The sequence below is a fragment of the Mirounga leonina genome, unplaced genomic scaffold (genome assembly GCF_011800145.1).
Source record: "Mirounga leonina isolate KUSES-001 unplaced genomic scaffold, KU_Mleo_1.0 Mir_173, whole genome shotgun sequence".
Lineage (NCBI taxonomy): Eukaryota > Metazoa > Chordata > Mammalia > Carnivora > Phocidae > Mirounga > Mirounga leonina.
In genome coordinates this window covers 28,107,379-28,123,747 of record NW_023270447.1, presented here as the reverse complement: position 1 = coordinate 28,123,747, position 16,369 = coordinate 28,107,379, and positions in this window count along the sequence as shown.

Genomic DNA, 16,369 nt, shown 5'->3' with positions numbered 1-16,369 from the left:
GTTTTAAAAAAGTATTCATTATAAGTAATTTTAACTATATAAAATGCAAATACAAAGTCATTCTTTGCATTTATATTTCATTTGAATTTTGATGCAATAAAATGTAATATTTTTCTAATTTTGGTGAGCAAAAGATGGTATCACAGACTTTAACAGGAATAATCTCTTATGAAAATAATATACAATTATATATTAAATTAAACTCTGGATATAATATATAAAAACTGGATTTTTTTTAAATTAGTAAAAGGGTTATTTTAAAAAGTTTACATTCATTATGCTTTACTCCACAAAATGCATCATTTAAGATAGAAAGTAGTATTCTAAAATAGTCTTTAAATAAGCTTCCTCTGAAGAATGGTACAAAATGCTCTAGCAGAAGAGAAATAGAGTATAAGAAAATTGTGGTAATGCCTAGGAATTTAAGTTAGAACCAAACCAGTGCTACATAATGACATATATATTATTTACATATGCATGTAGGAGTGATTTATATCTAAATATAAATAAATGATAATACATAAAGTAAGTATACTGGATGTTAGAGTAAAAGGCATATTACAGTGAAGATATGAAGTGAACACTACAGTGTTAATTTCTAATAAGAGAAATGTGTACTGATGCACTTTAGTTGCTATTTTTTCCTTCTGAAGTCTGTTTCATTTATTTACTTTCAATTTAATAATACAGAGTATTTATTCTATGATGAAACATTTAAACTCTATGGGGTTTGGGTAGTCGATACGATTAAAAAAACAGAGCTTTACTAAGTACCCCCACACTAATCTTTTAAACTGTAGTTTATCGGGCGCCTGGGAGGCTCAGTTGGTTAAGCGACTGCCTTCGGCTCAGGTCATGATCCTGGAGTCCCGGGATCGAGTCCCGCATCGGGCTCCCTGCTCGGCAGGGAGCCTGCTTCTCCTTCTGACCCTCCCCCCTCTCATGTGCTCTCTCTATCTCATTCTCTCTCTCAAATAAATAAATAAAATCTTTAAAAAAAAATTAAAAAAAATTAACTGTAGTTTATCAGCTCTGCCGTCTCTTTGAAACTAACATGGTTTGGGCTGAAGCTCACAATCAAAAAGAAATCTGCTTTTGATTAAACTTTCTTTTCTTCTGTTCAGAACATAGCTCTGAATAGAATGAATACCAATAAATAATAAATAAATAAATAAATAAATAAATAAATAAATAAATAAATAAACTTTTTTTGAAATTCCTTTTTTCACTGAAGGCTGCCGCAGTCTGTGCCACATCAGTTTCAAACAGTCAGTTACAGCAACGGAGCAGCTCTGGTTTAATGGGCTGTTATGCAGCTGACTGTCATGGGTTTTTCCTGTTCATTTTATGGAAACTATAGGGAAGAGACTGAAAATAGTACCTTAGAGTTGCAATTATAATGCCATGCACATGTTTTAATTATATATCTAAAATATATTTTTCAAAATATTTTACATGCATTTTGATTTGATACGATCTACATATACACCAGTCTTCAATTTTTCTCAATAATCTTTAAGGATTGTTTTATCCTTAAAGACTATTCATTATGTTAGATATAAAGGGTCAACTGATTCTAAAAATTATTTGGTTCTTTCACTTAGTGGCAATTATGAAATAGTCCACAAGGAAGAGTTTTATTCATATTATGTTTAAAAAGATCAGACATAAAAGAAGTTTAAAGAGAAGAATCCATTATTCCAATTACTTGATTTTGAATTTCTTGATTCAGTTGTTTTCTCATTAAAACTTCACAAACTGCTAACAAAATTGCTGTTAGCACTGAATAATTTCAAGTTCTGCAATATCACTCAATTGTAAGATTAATTCTCAAATCAATACAATTTTAGAATTTTTCTTGGACTTTAAGAAATGTACTTTTTCATCATATTTTAGATAGGCAATATAAAAATAAATAAAAAATAATTTTATCTACAGTGCCAACAATAAATAAATAATGCCTGCCTTTGTAGTCAGGAAAGAAAAAAAAGTCATTTGGGTAACACACAAATAAGTATATTCTTGGGTCCAAGATGGCAATATAGGAAGACCCTGAATTCACCTCCCACTGACACTTGAAATCTATAGCCACATGTGAAATAATTTCCACTCAAAAAGAACTGAAAACCAAATGAACAGCTCCCTCCACAACATTAGATAAAAGAACCAGAGCAAGATGGGTAGGAGAGGCAGAGATGTAGTCTCACCAAAAAAACCCCACACTTGGCATGGCAACACACAGTAGGGAGAGATCTCACAGGTGCAGAGCTTCTCCCTAAGGAGGGGGGGGTTTGTGCCCCACATTGCATCTCAACCCTCAGGACGCGCACCAGAGAGATAAGATATCAAAAATGTCTGTCTGTGGAAACCAGTGGGGCCTACATCCAGGGGACCCGGAGGGCTCTCGGGATCTGAGATACTCCTTCCAAGGGGCTCACACATAGATTCACTCACCGATAGACACAAAGCAAAGGTGGAAGTGTGATATGTGATTGGATTATATGTGAAGAAGATGCATTTGCTAATCTTAAGGCATCTTCTGAGGGCCGGAGACTAGTCGGGACTTTCTTCAGGGCAAAAGCACTGGTGAGTACCATTTTTGCACACTCCCTCTACCTTGCTAATATAGGTGGGCACACATGAACAGAACTTTGCTAAAGCCACAGGTATGTCCTATCCCCAAAACTCTTCCTAAATTCGTAAAGCCACACACATGCCCTGCTCTCCCAGCACTCTTCCTTGGCACAAACAAAGCTGAGGATATACCCAATCCTGAACACTCTTTCAGTCTCATTAAAGCTGGCAGGCAAGCACAGTCCACACAGGGGATACCTCTTGATTACCTGGCTCTGGTGGCCAGAGTGTTTTACGTTCCTGGGCCCCATGGGACTGTAGCAATGGAAAGGACAGTTCTGGGCAGGATACCACATCCAGGGCACTGCACAGATGGTAGACTGCAACATGCCCTCAGTCTGCACATGTAAAAGGCCTATTTACTTTTCCTAGAGCTTCAACCTGAGGGATAGTCTCCAGGTTTGCCACACATCTACAGGTTACAGAGGTGCTCTGAGGGAATGTAGGCAGGGAGACACCACCTTTCTGCCCCTTCTTGGCCTCACTACAGCCTACTAGTATTTTCCAGAAAGGAGCTTATACACCAATCTGAAGCCCCAATTCTTATAAGTGTCACCCATGGGACACCTCTAGAACTCTTAGTCTGGAGGTCAGCATGTTCTAGATTGATATCTTACAGGACTATACATATTTTCATAAGTTAAAAGCTATTGCCTAAGGACCTGGCTTTCAATCAGCCTGAAATCAAGTGCTGACTGAGATCTCTCCTTTTAGAACACTGACAGGTCTTGGCACACCCTCAACAATGGGGAACTATCAAAAATCAGCCTACTTAGACAATCACTAAGTTTTGAGAGACAACTAAGAGCAAGGGCAAGGCCAAACAGTAAGTTTCATCTCCTAAAAAGGCCACTCTTTTAAGTCTGGGAGAGGTAGTTTTGCATAATACCTAGCAACAAGCACAGAGAGTCAAGCAAAATGAGGAGACAGAGGAATATGTTCCAAACAAAAGAACAAGACAAAACCTCAAAAAAGTGGTTTAATGAAACAGAGATAAGTAATCTATCTGATAAAGAGTTCAAAGTAATGGTCATAAAGATGCTCACTGAACATGGGATAAGAATGGAGGAACACGGTGAGAACTTCAGAGATAGAAAATATAAGAAAGTACCAAACAGAAGTCACAGAGCTGAAGAATGCAAAAACTGAACTAAAAGATATACTAGAATGGTTCAACAGCAGACTAGATGGAGCAGAAGAATGGATCAGTGACATGGAAGGCAGGGCAGCAGAACTCAAACAGAGCAGCAAAAAGGAAAAACAAAAGAATTTAAAAAAATTAAAATAGTTTAAAAGACCTATTGGACAAAACCAAGTGTACTAACATTTTGCATTACATGGGTTCCAGAAAGAGAAAAAAGGGGCAGAGATGTTATTTGAAGAAATAATGGCTAAAAACTTCCCTCGTCTGTGGGAGGAAATAGGTATCCAGGTCTAGGAAGCAAAGAGAGTTTCAAAAAAAAAAAAAAGAACCCAAAGAGATCCACACTAAGACACATTATAATTAAAATGTTGAAAGTTAAAGGTAAAGAGAGAATCTTAAGAGCAACAAGAGAAAACTTGCTGTATACAAGGGAAACCCCATTAGACTATCAGTGGATTTTTCATCAGAAATTTTGCAGGCCAGAGAGAGTGGCATGATATAAAATGCTGAAAGGAAAACAACTTCTAACTAGAAATACTCTGCCCAGCAAAGTTATTATTCAAAATAGAAGGACAGATAAAGAGTTTTCTAGACAAGCAAAAGCTAAATAAGTTCATCACCACTAGACCAACCTTACAAAAAATGTTAAAAGGGACTTCTACAAGTAGAAAAGGAAAGGCACTAACTACAAAACATATAAAAGTAAAGAAGGTCACTGTTGTTTTTTTTTTTTTTTTTTAAGATTTTATTTATTTATTTGACAGAGAGAGACACAGTGAGAGAGGGATCACAAGCAGGGGGAGTGGGAGAGGGAGAAGCAGGCTTCCTGCTGAGCAGGGAGCCCGATGTGGGGCTTGATCCCAGGACCCTGGGATCATGACCTGAGCCGAAGGCAGACGCTTAACAACTGAGCCACCCAGGCGCCCCAAGAAGGTCACTGTTAATGTCACATATATAGTAAAGGTAGTGGACTAACCACTTAAAGATAACTCTGAAGGTTAAAAGACAAGAGCAATAAAATTAACTATAACTACAATAATTAGTTAAGGAATACACAAAATAAAAACATGTAAAATATGACATTAAATATAAAATGCTAGAAGGTGGGAAGTAAAAATGTAGAGGTTTTAGAATATATTCAAATTTAAATTGTTATCAATATACATATGTATATACGTGTGTATACACACACTCACACACACACACATACTGTTATATGGTGGGAACCTCATGGTAACCACAAAACAAAAACCTACAGCAGATGTACAAAAGATTGTGAGAAAATAATCTAAATATAACACATACAATCTTTCTAGACTGAATCATGAAGAAATAGAAAATCTAAATAGACTGATTACTAGTAAGGAGATTGAATCAGTAATCAAAAATCTACCAATAAACAGAAGTCCAGGACCAGATGGCTTCAATGGTAAATTCTACCAAACATTCAAAGATTTAATGCCTATCCTTCTCCAACCCTTCCAAAAAATTGAAGAGGAGAGAATGTTTCCAAATTCATTTTTTTAAGAAGTAATTTCTACACCCAATGTGGGACTTGAACTCACAACCCCAAGATCAAGAGTTACGAGCTCTACTGACTAGACTAGCCTGGTGCCCCTTGTTGGAGTTTTATTTTTTAATTCATTTTACTAGGCTCGCATTACTCTGATACCAAAACCGGACAAGATTAAAAAAAAAAAAGAAAAGAAAATTGAAAATCACAGGTCAATATCCCTGATAATCATAGATGCAAAAATCCTCAACATAATATTAGTAAACCAAATTCAACAACACATTAAAAGGATCATACACCATAGTCAAGTGGGAGGATCCAGAGGAGCAAGGATGATTCAACATCTGCAAATCAATCAATGTGATACAACATATTAACAAAATGATGGGAAAAAAATAGTATCATTCTCAATACAAGAGGAAAAAAGCAAGTAACAAAATTCAATATTCATTTCTAATAAAAACTCTCAACAAAATAGAGGTAGAGAAATCATACCTCAACATAATAAATACCAAATATGATGAACTGACAGCAAGTATCATACCCATGAAAAGCTAAAAAATTTTCCTCTAAGATCAGGAACCAGATAAGGATGCCTACTCTCACCACTTTTATTCAACATAATATTGGACATCCTAGCCATGGCCTTTAGGCAAGAAATAAAGGCATCCAAATTGGAAAGGAAGAAGTAAAACTATCATTATTCACAGATGACATGATATTATGTATGGAAAACCCTAAAATCTATGCCAAAAAAACTATTGAAATAAATGAACTCAGTAAAGTTGCAGGATACAAAATTAACATACAAAAATCTGTTCTACTTCTATACACTAATAACAATATAATACAATTTCTATACAATAATAACCATCAGAAAAATAAATTAAGAAAACAATCCCATTTACAATTACATCAAAAAAATCAATCAATGAAACACATGGGAATAAATTTAACAAATGAGGTCAAAAAAATTGTTACACTGAAAACTATGACACTGATGGAAACAAAACAAAACAAAACAAAACTGAAGAAGACTCAAATAAATCTGTCCTCACAGATTGAAAGATAATATTGTTAAAATGCCCATCTGACCCAAAGCCATATACAGATTTAAGGCAATCCCTATCAAAATTCCAATAGCATTTTTCAGTGAAATAGAACAAATTCTAAAATTTCTTTAAACCACACAAGACCCCAAATAGCCAAAGCAATCTTGAGTAAAAGGAATAAAACTGGAGGTACCATGCGCCCTGTTTTCAAACTATAGTGCAAAGTTACAGTAATCAAAACCATATGGTATTGACCAAAAAGCAGACACATAGATCTATAGAACAGAATAGAAGCCCAAGAATAATCCCACATATATATGGTCAATTAATTTATGACACAAGAGACAAAAATATACAATGAAGAAAGGATGATCTCTCCAATAAATGGTGTTGGGAAACCTGGACAACCACAGGCAAAAGAATGTAATTAGACCACTATCTTACATCACACATAAAAATTAACTCAAAATGGATTAAATGCCCTGAAAGTTTGCCATTTGGGACAACATGTTTGCAACCTGAGGGTATTATGCTAAGTGAAATAAGTTAGACAGTAAAAGACAAACATATGATTTCACTTATATGTGAAATCTAAAAAACAAAACAAGCAGAACAAAAACAAAACAGATTTCATATATACAGAGAATAGACTGGTGGTTACTAGTGGGAAGGAGAGTTGGGGGATGTACAAAATGTATGAAGGGGGTCAACTAATGGTGACAGTTGGTAACTAGACCATGGTGACCTATTTGTGGTGCATACAAATAGTGAAGTATTATGTTGTACTTCTGAAACTAATAAAATATCATGTATCAATTTTTACCTCAATTAAAAAAAGACTTAAAAAATTCAAAATTAATAAAAATTAATAATAAATAAATGTGGTGAGGGGCTCCTGGGTAGTTCAGTCAGTGTAGCATCTGACTCTTGATTTTGGCTCAGCTGATGATCTCAGGGTCATGAGATGGAGCCCTGCATCAGCTCTGTACTGGGTGTGGAGCCTGCTTAAGATTCTCTCCCTCTCCCTCTGCCACTCCCCCCCCCACTTCCCCCGCTCTCTCTCACTCTCTAATAAATAAATAAATAAATGTGGTGACTTTGAAATAGATGAATTGCATACTTTCTATAGATTTTTAAAAAGATTTTATTTATTTTTATGAGAGAGAGAGAGCTCACACACACACATTCATGAGCAGAGGGAGGGGCAGAGGGAGAGCAGACTCCCCACTGAGAGGGGAGCCCAATGCATTGCTCTATCCCAGGACTCAGATCATGACCTGAGCCAAAGTCAGACACTTAATGGACTGAGCCAACCAGGGCCCCCCTATGGATTTTTAGGAAGAGGTTTGTTTGTTTTTGTTTTTTTTAAGAAGGGTTCTAATACAATAAGTAAACTCATTCCAGAATGTAAATGACAACTGTAAGAATTTGTGTCATCTGTCATATTTGATTTTTTTAATTGAGCAATAAAAATCAAAAGATATTTTTATATTAAAAGCTATTAGAAATAAAAGGAAGTTTATTTGTTGTTTAAGACTAAAACACTTTTAATTACTTGTCAAATTTAATGTACACATTAAATACAGTACCTTTTGATGCTATTTTGCCACCTCTGGACATACAATAATCATTTTTGCTAACTAAACAAATAAACTAAATAAAACTAAATAGAAAGCTCTTAACATAATCACTATCACAAAAGCCTCTGGATGCAAAATGCATGTAAATTATCTTTACAATATTATCTTTTGTTGTAAAGTATTTATTTGATATTGTTTGAAATTAAAAGATTACTTACCTATGGGGAAATGATGCTGCAAATGGAAATTCCCTGAAGACTAATTTTCATTGAAAGAAGGGGCATCACTGTGTTGCAAATAAAGATAATAGATTTAGTTCCAGAATTCACAGTATCATTTGTGTAGATTATAATGGCTGGATTCCACTATAGAAAGGTCAAAAATGGTCTATTTATGACATGAGAAAAAGGAAGACGGGAGGGACACACAATTTGCACTTAGTACTACCGCTCAGAGAACCCGTGCTACCTGTGTATTCATGACATTAAAAAATAACTGCATTATTTTTTTTCTGCTTTACTGTGATATAACTGTAACATACACATATGCCATCTACACAGAAGTGTACCCTTTTTTCCCCCTGCTCAGGGAAGGCAGCAGCTGTATGTTAAACCCAAGCGTGACAGCAGCGCTTCTCTGGAGCACTTCTCTATTAAAGCTTTCCATACGAACAGAATGCTGTGCATGTTGAAATATCTGTTGCCCACTTCCACAGCCAAAATTCCTATATTTGTGATTCAAATGCAGAAATACCCATAGTCACTCTCAAAAGGATTTATTTAAATCATGTCCTGATATCATTAGCACTGACAGGGTTTAGGGTAACACTCAGGGAGATAAACAGTTGTGATATATTTCTTCAAAGAATGTGTTCTGTCAGTGAACTTGTCCAAAAGCGTTGGGGCATATAAACATTCCTCAAGTGGGTTTACTTATCATGTATAAAATGACCGGGTGAGAAGAATACAGGGTTTTGACAGTTTGCGGTTTGAAATTAAGCATGACCCTTTGTATTTTTAAACGTAATTTGTCTATTTTTCTTATCTATCTTGATTCAAATGGGAAGCAGTCAATGCTAAGTATGGCAAAGGGAGGGCAATTATGAATATATTTATAAAAATCAATTTAAAATAAAATCCCAGCACTGCAAAAGCACCTTGAAATAAGGCATGAATACATAGGCTTTTCTCCCATTTTTCAAGCACCACTATAAGGAAAGTCTGAAGATGAATCAAGTGACAAGAAGTTTGAAACAGCTTGCTAATTTATTTTCTGAGCCATATTCCTAAGCTAAGTGAATATGCATTTCATTATTCCAATAAACATGCTAATCATAAAACTACCTATTTTCCTTTAACTAAAGGATCAATGTTTTTAGGTTTTGAAAATAATTTTTTATACTATTTAAAAACACTCTTCTATGGGAGAGAACCATCTTTTATAAAATATTAAATCATGACTAAATCTATTCTTGAGGAAGTATTATGTAGGGTGAAATGTAAACATTTTGTGGAAAAATCCCTTCAATATGATATGAGACATATAGCTTTAAGAAAACTAAAGCTTTTCCCAACTCAAATCTTCCTTTTTGAACAGATGCAGTCCATTTCATTAGGTGACGAGTGAAGACAGTTAATACAAAGAGGTAACTTCTACAATAATAAGTGTTCTTTGATTAAAAAAAAAAAAAAAAAGACTACCATGGAAGGACAATGAGTTACTGAAATACAATCCTCATAAAATTAAGTGAATATCATAGGTAATGACTGAAGTTCCCAAAAAGTCTCCCCATGTTTACAAACATAACATCCAATCATTATTTCAGTATTTCATAATTTTATTCAAATTCTATAGATTGGATTTGTGAATAAATACATAGTAGCTCTTCAATTAAGATTGAATGAATAAATGTAGGTCATCAGGAGAACAAAATACCAATCTTTATCCTACTGCTTATAAGCTTATAATTATAGGAGTCATCTTTTCCAGTTTTTCACCCATTAAATCTGGTAAGACAAGTTTTTCTTGCATGTGTAGGCCAGAGGTCAGAGTCCTAGCTTATAATCGATTTCCTACGTGCTTACCATTATACACATACACATTTATCTCACAAATGGAAAAATCAAGCCTGAATCTTTTCAACTGTTTTAATAGTTTATTAATGATAGTCACCTTTTTTTTTTAAATCTCACTCAATATGTCCTAACTGTCCTGGAAAGGAATGTTTTCTTGTACAATCTGTTTGCCTTTCACTCTCTAATTAAATAGTAACTTTTTTTTTTTTTTTAATCTTCCATTTAATTTGGGAAAATCTCTTGTTAGGTTCGTTGAAAAGACAGAAAGGAGATGTGTAGCCAAATCTTCCACTTGTTTTTAATACAATTTGTAGGTTTCCCTAAAGATTCCATTGTTCATCAAACATTGAAACCCAGTTCTCTCTTTCTCATGTGCAACTTAAAGACAAAAACAAATACATTTAGACAAGCACATAGACATAAACATGATCTGACTCTAAACACTTAAATGGTAATCAGGATCTAAGTTCTTTTACTACTAATAATTTTGACCTTATGATATGCTATTGTTTTTGCATGATAATAAACTGTTTTAGATGATTCCCAGGATCAACTTTAGGACATTCCTTGAAAACTACTGAGGCTTCTGAATCTACTTCTGAGCATAGATTTTTTTTTTTTTTAAGAATTGTTCATTTAGTATGCTGTTGAATCAGAAACTTGAGATTAAAACTCCAATATTTATACAATACTTTTAAATTTCTAAAATAGAGGGGGAAAAGGAATGACTAGATGGTTAACTGTTTCTTTTATCTTCACTATTATTTGGATAGCATGGATTTCATAATGATAATATTATTTCTAGTCATAATCTCCAATTATGCATATGGTCACTTATGGAAAAAAAATATATGTAAATACTAGCAATAAATAAATCCATTAGAAGAGGTAGCTAAAATTTCCCAACATGAAGTACACTTAATTGTGCAAAGCCTAGCTTTATGACCTTCAAAAAACATGTATGAACTCACAGAACATATGTCAAATATGTTAAACTAAAATACAATGTAGATCATTTCCCTTGTTCCTTTTAAAGGACAATTTTAAGGAAAACCTACCAATATTTTTTTTTTTTTTACTTTATTGTGTATCATCAAGGAAGAGGTCAAGGCTTTAACTTCATTTTGAAAGAGAGAACAACACCTTGTGATGAGGAGTAGAAGAGAAAAGGCCATTTTTCCTAAGGCAAGGTAGCAAAAGTTTAAGGGCCATCAAATTATTTAGAGGGAGTGGGGGTTTCTTTGACAGCCAGACCCCTTGACATTTCTGTCTTTCCCTTTCTGCTGGCCCTGCCCACATAGGAGAAAAGGAAGATGAAAAGGCTCATAAGAAATGTAAGTGATCTTTATTGACCTGTGACTTTTGTATAACCATGGCCTCTGGTGTGTGACTGCAGTATGCATTTCTTGTCAAAACAGGTAAGGGAATTGAGCACTGGCCTGAGGAACCTGTGTGTGTGTGTGTGTGTGTTCAGAATTGAAAGGTAAGGGATTTGAAGGAAAAGTGGAGGAGAACTGGGGGAAGTTAGGGAAGGAAGAGATAACTATTGTAAATTTTCTCCTGTTGAAAAAAAAAAAATCCTGTTATTCTGTAGTTTATTCATCTCATTCTCAATCTTTGCCCACTCTTCCTTAATTTTCCTTCAGAAATTCTATTAATTTTCCCTGAAAATCATTTTCTTTCAAAGAAATATGGTCATCAAATAAGGAATAAATTGAAAAATAGCTTGCAGTCTCCAGCAGACTTTCTCAGATGTGATAGGACACGTTGGCTGGGAAAAGGCAGTTCTTCAATCTTATGGATATGAAAAAAGTTGTATCTCAGATCTTGTAAAAACAGCCCAGGAGAGCACAGGGTACACTGGGAAAAGAGGATGAGGATCCTTTCTGTTTACCTAAGCCATAATTTTATTGAAAACTAGATCGATTAAAGTACAATCATTAAAACTTGCTAAAATTATACTTTTTTTTTCCCTCATAAAAGGAAACAGCACAGAGAAAAATGTATTTTAATGACAGATGCATTTCCCTGCAGAAAACTACTTATGCATCGTAATAAAAACTGGGAAATTATTTCACCCGTATTTCCTTTAACCTTTCAGGGCATCTGCTCACATTTGTTCAGAGAGTCATTTTACAAATACATAAGCAGACATTGTCAAATTTAAAATAAAAGATGAAAGGGAAAATCAACTCTAACATCATCAATACTCCCTGCTGTAAAATCCTACTCAATCTATGTGGGGTTTTTTCCCCCCTCAGTTCACAGAAATGTTTCATAGAAAGATATGAAAAAGACCACCTCGCCCTGTGCTTTCCTCCTGACGGTTGCTCTTGCACATCGATCTGACCTGCTTGTTTCATCCCGGGAGCTGCAGGACGGGCCCTGCACACCGTGGTGGCAGAAGCTGCCTTTCAGCCAGATCCACCTAAGGGGAAATGGCGGGCTGCTTGTGGGCCAAGTGGGGGCTCCTTTGCTCTGGTTCAAAACTCAAATTCCATAGAGAAGTTGACCTCGGCTTTCTAGAAAAGGACCTACCTGCCAGCCATCTTGGAGGCCGAAAAGGGTTCCTTAGGGAACCTGCTTTCTGAGAAAAGGAGACCCAAATCGAACCAGTGAAAAAGATGAGAACATGCTGAGGTTGGCTCACATTTGGTATTTGATCTTTAGGCTATACATCTATCTTGCTTCCTACAAATATGCTGCATGGTCTTTGCAATTTAGCGCATTCTATCGAGTGACAGAAGAAAATCCATAAAGGGCATTAGATTCTAAACGATATTACTTGGAAGGATTTATACACTAACAACCTCTTCGAATTTTTGCCCAAAGCAACTCTGCCTGCATGCCCGAGGCCAGTAAACTGTGCCAGGTGAGAAATTCTCAATGCTGATTTTAATATCTGTCTTCCTCCTTTGACAAGGTTAGTATAGGTAAAACGGAGGGAGAAAGCATTTGAAAGCATTCTGTTAAATGCCACATTTATTAGCAAGGTTAATGTGGTTTTCATGTCTTTTTAATTGATGGGAAGAATGGGGGGAGAGAGGAGATGAAGAGAAACAGATTTAAATTTATTTGTTTTTTGTTTTTGTTTTTATTTATTTTATTTTTTTTAAATAAAGTCCCAAAGTCATTTTCCTCAGGCAGCTGCCTCTGCAGGCAGGATACAGATGACTGCTGATAAGCTTTTGTGTTCATAGAGATCAACTCACTATTCTATGCACAAAAGTACTTTACATATGATAAATGTTCAATAATTTCTTAATATATTTTAAATGGTATTTGGTTTAGAATGTAAGCCTCAAACCAAAGGCTAAATATAATCATGAATCCACAGACAGGTAGAAAAATCCGATTATAACTATATTCATTGGTATTATGTTCAGTTAGAGAAAGAAATGCCTCTACTCAAAAAAGGGGGGGAGGAGCATTGGCTTAAATGAGATTGAAATATATATATATTTTTTCCATGAAGTCCCATAGCTTGGTGGTCTAGAATTAGGATAGTGGTTCTATTTTAACAAGTCCTCAGGAACTTTCGGTTCCTTCTAGTTCATGCATTCATCATCTCTAGGGTGTGTCCTTTCTCCCCATGGTCCAAGTTGGTATTCATATGGGCTGCATATGGAAAAGGGGGGGCAAAGAAAAAGAGGGCAAAGTGCATGAGCCAACTAGCCCTTAAGGAAGATTTCTGAAGGCTTCCCTAGAACATCCGCATTAAAACACCCCCACTTAAGAATTTAGTCACTTGAATATATCTAACAGCAAACTGCCAAGATTAAATAGAGCACACACACAAGGGAGCTATCATGATGGAAGAAGAAGGGGCAGGAATTAGAGGAAAAGAGGTATTGGAATCCCCAAAGTGATTCAACCAAATTAAAGAATTATAATGCATTCTTCTACTTGAAATGACTCTGTTCACTACGAAGTACTCTTTCTTCTCTCAGCTCTGAGAACACTCTAAGGAAACAACACAGTAGGCATGCTAGCAGAGCTCTAGAAGTAGGAATTTAAGATGGGAGGAGATACTCCTAATAGCCTGAACCCCCCTGAAAACAAGGTAGACCATGGAGCTGGGGAAGTGAAGGGAAAATAATAGGAATACAGTAAATGGGCATTTCAGCTAATCACATGTCCTCCTGTCCACAGTGTTCACAATGTATCTTCAATTCCACTACGTTCATTGTGAAAAGTGCATATGAAAAGCCCCTATATAGAGACTAAAAACTTTGTGTTTTTGTTTTGTTTTTTTTAAGACAACATCTTGACTTTGGAAAAGTTTGGATTTCTTTTTAAAATATTTCTGATTGTCACAATCAATTTATAACCTTTTAAATATCCTGTCTACTTACAGTTCCATAATGAATATTGATTTAATAGTTACAGTCTATTATTTTTGTGGGATAAAAATACATCTATACCCAATTGTGAAGGAGATGCTAAAAGAATCTACCCTGTTATTTCTCAATACCCCTCTCCCCAAATTCTTTTAAACTTTATTTGAAGTTTCCAGTTTATTCCAATATTCTTAATTTGTTCCAGTTTTATTTTTTCATTTCAGTTTAGGAAAAATGAAGTAAGGCCTATACATCAAAAAGTTAAATAGTATTTTCAGCAATGTGCCACCACACATGCTTGGTCTACAAAGTATATGGTTAGTATCATCAGCGAAAGAATTCAAAATCTGGCCTCACATTCCAGGAAAGCTGTAAACTACATCACTTTGATCTTCTTCATTTTCTTCACTTTGAATCTCACAGAGTATTTACATCCTCTTATGTTTATATGACCTCATGAACTCATGTGAGTTTCAATAGACAGCCAGTTAAAACACACAGTATGTTTTAAAAAACCAAACATACTTTAATAAGTCTGCTAAAAGCTGATAGCAATTCCCAGACTATACCAAGCATTAATTATCCTTCCTCTTTTTTGAGTCAAAGATTATAAGAAAAGGAAAGGGCATAACCTTAGTCCATCTCTACAGCAAAGACTGCAACAACAATAAAAAATTTCAAAATGTGTTTTGTGAAAATGTTGAGGTTAACATTTGAAGAGTTCCCCAGATGCCTCACTTGGCTATACATCTGTCTATACCAATCATAAACAAACGCAATTTAGATACTGGTATTTGAATGGCTTGGTATATATTTAAAAGAATAAAGTTTGAGATAGAAGTAGATACAAAGTAAACACAGGAAAGTTCTTTTATGTGAACTTTTAGTTGCAAATTCATCAATTCTTTCAATTTTGTGATGTTTAAAGTGTCTCAGTTCATTGACATGCTATTGTCTTAGCAACTACTGATCAAAACAAAGAAAAAAATCTTAGATATAATTTGAATTGATAACTAGTTAAAATTTGGTACAAAGTCCACATTTTGTTGGGGACAAAACAAGGTTGAAGCATCACCTGGGCATTAAGTAGCTATGTAGCAGCAGGATATATTGGTGAAATACAGAAACTAAAAAGATCTACCAGGGAAAATATGTGATGAAAATGCTACTAATTCTCTATGTATCTGTCTATCTATCTGCCTAACTATACATATAACAACACTATTCCAAATCAGAAAAAAAAGAAAAAATTAAAAGATTATAAATGTTTAGGCAGTAGTTAGAGTTTCTTCAAAAACACAAGAAATAGAGAAGAGTGAAATCTCTATCATGAATTAGACCACTCATAGAAAGGACCACACAAATCTATTACTATAGCAGAAGCAAGATTATAATTTTGCTTTCAAGGTATGTGTAGCACAAATGTGATAGATCACATTTTTTAAAATTATAATATTCTTTATAATGAAGACTGCCAAATGAATAAACAAAAAGTCAAGACAATATCAGATTCATTTGACTTGAACTCTGCTATGCAGTATAAAGAGGATCTTGAATAGTCATTTACCCCCCAATTATTCCTGTGCATGGTCTCTATTGCTACAGAATAAATAATACCAAATTTAGTGGTTTATGACTATTCATTTTCTTTTACTCTTCTTACAATGACTGGGCTTAAGTTGGTAATTCCTCTATTTCATGTCATGTTGCACGAGGCTGCAGTCAGATGCGGGCTCAATTAGTCTGGTACGTCAAGATGGCTCACTCATATGACTGGCAGTTGATGCTAGCTGTTGGCCGAGAATTCAGTTGGACTTTGCCAAGTGCCTACATGTGACTACATTGCAGTGTGGCTTGCACCTCTTAAACCATGACTATTGGCTTCCAAGATCTGTCCCAACAGTGAGTATTCCAAGATACTCAGAAGAGGAAGATAGTGGAGAGGATTAGAATCCATCTTTTGATGAGGGGACAAGATCTCATTGCAGAAGTGCATGTAGTGGGGGGGGGGGAGCAAGATAGCAGAGGAGT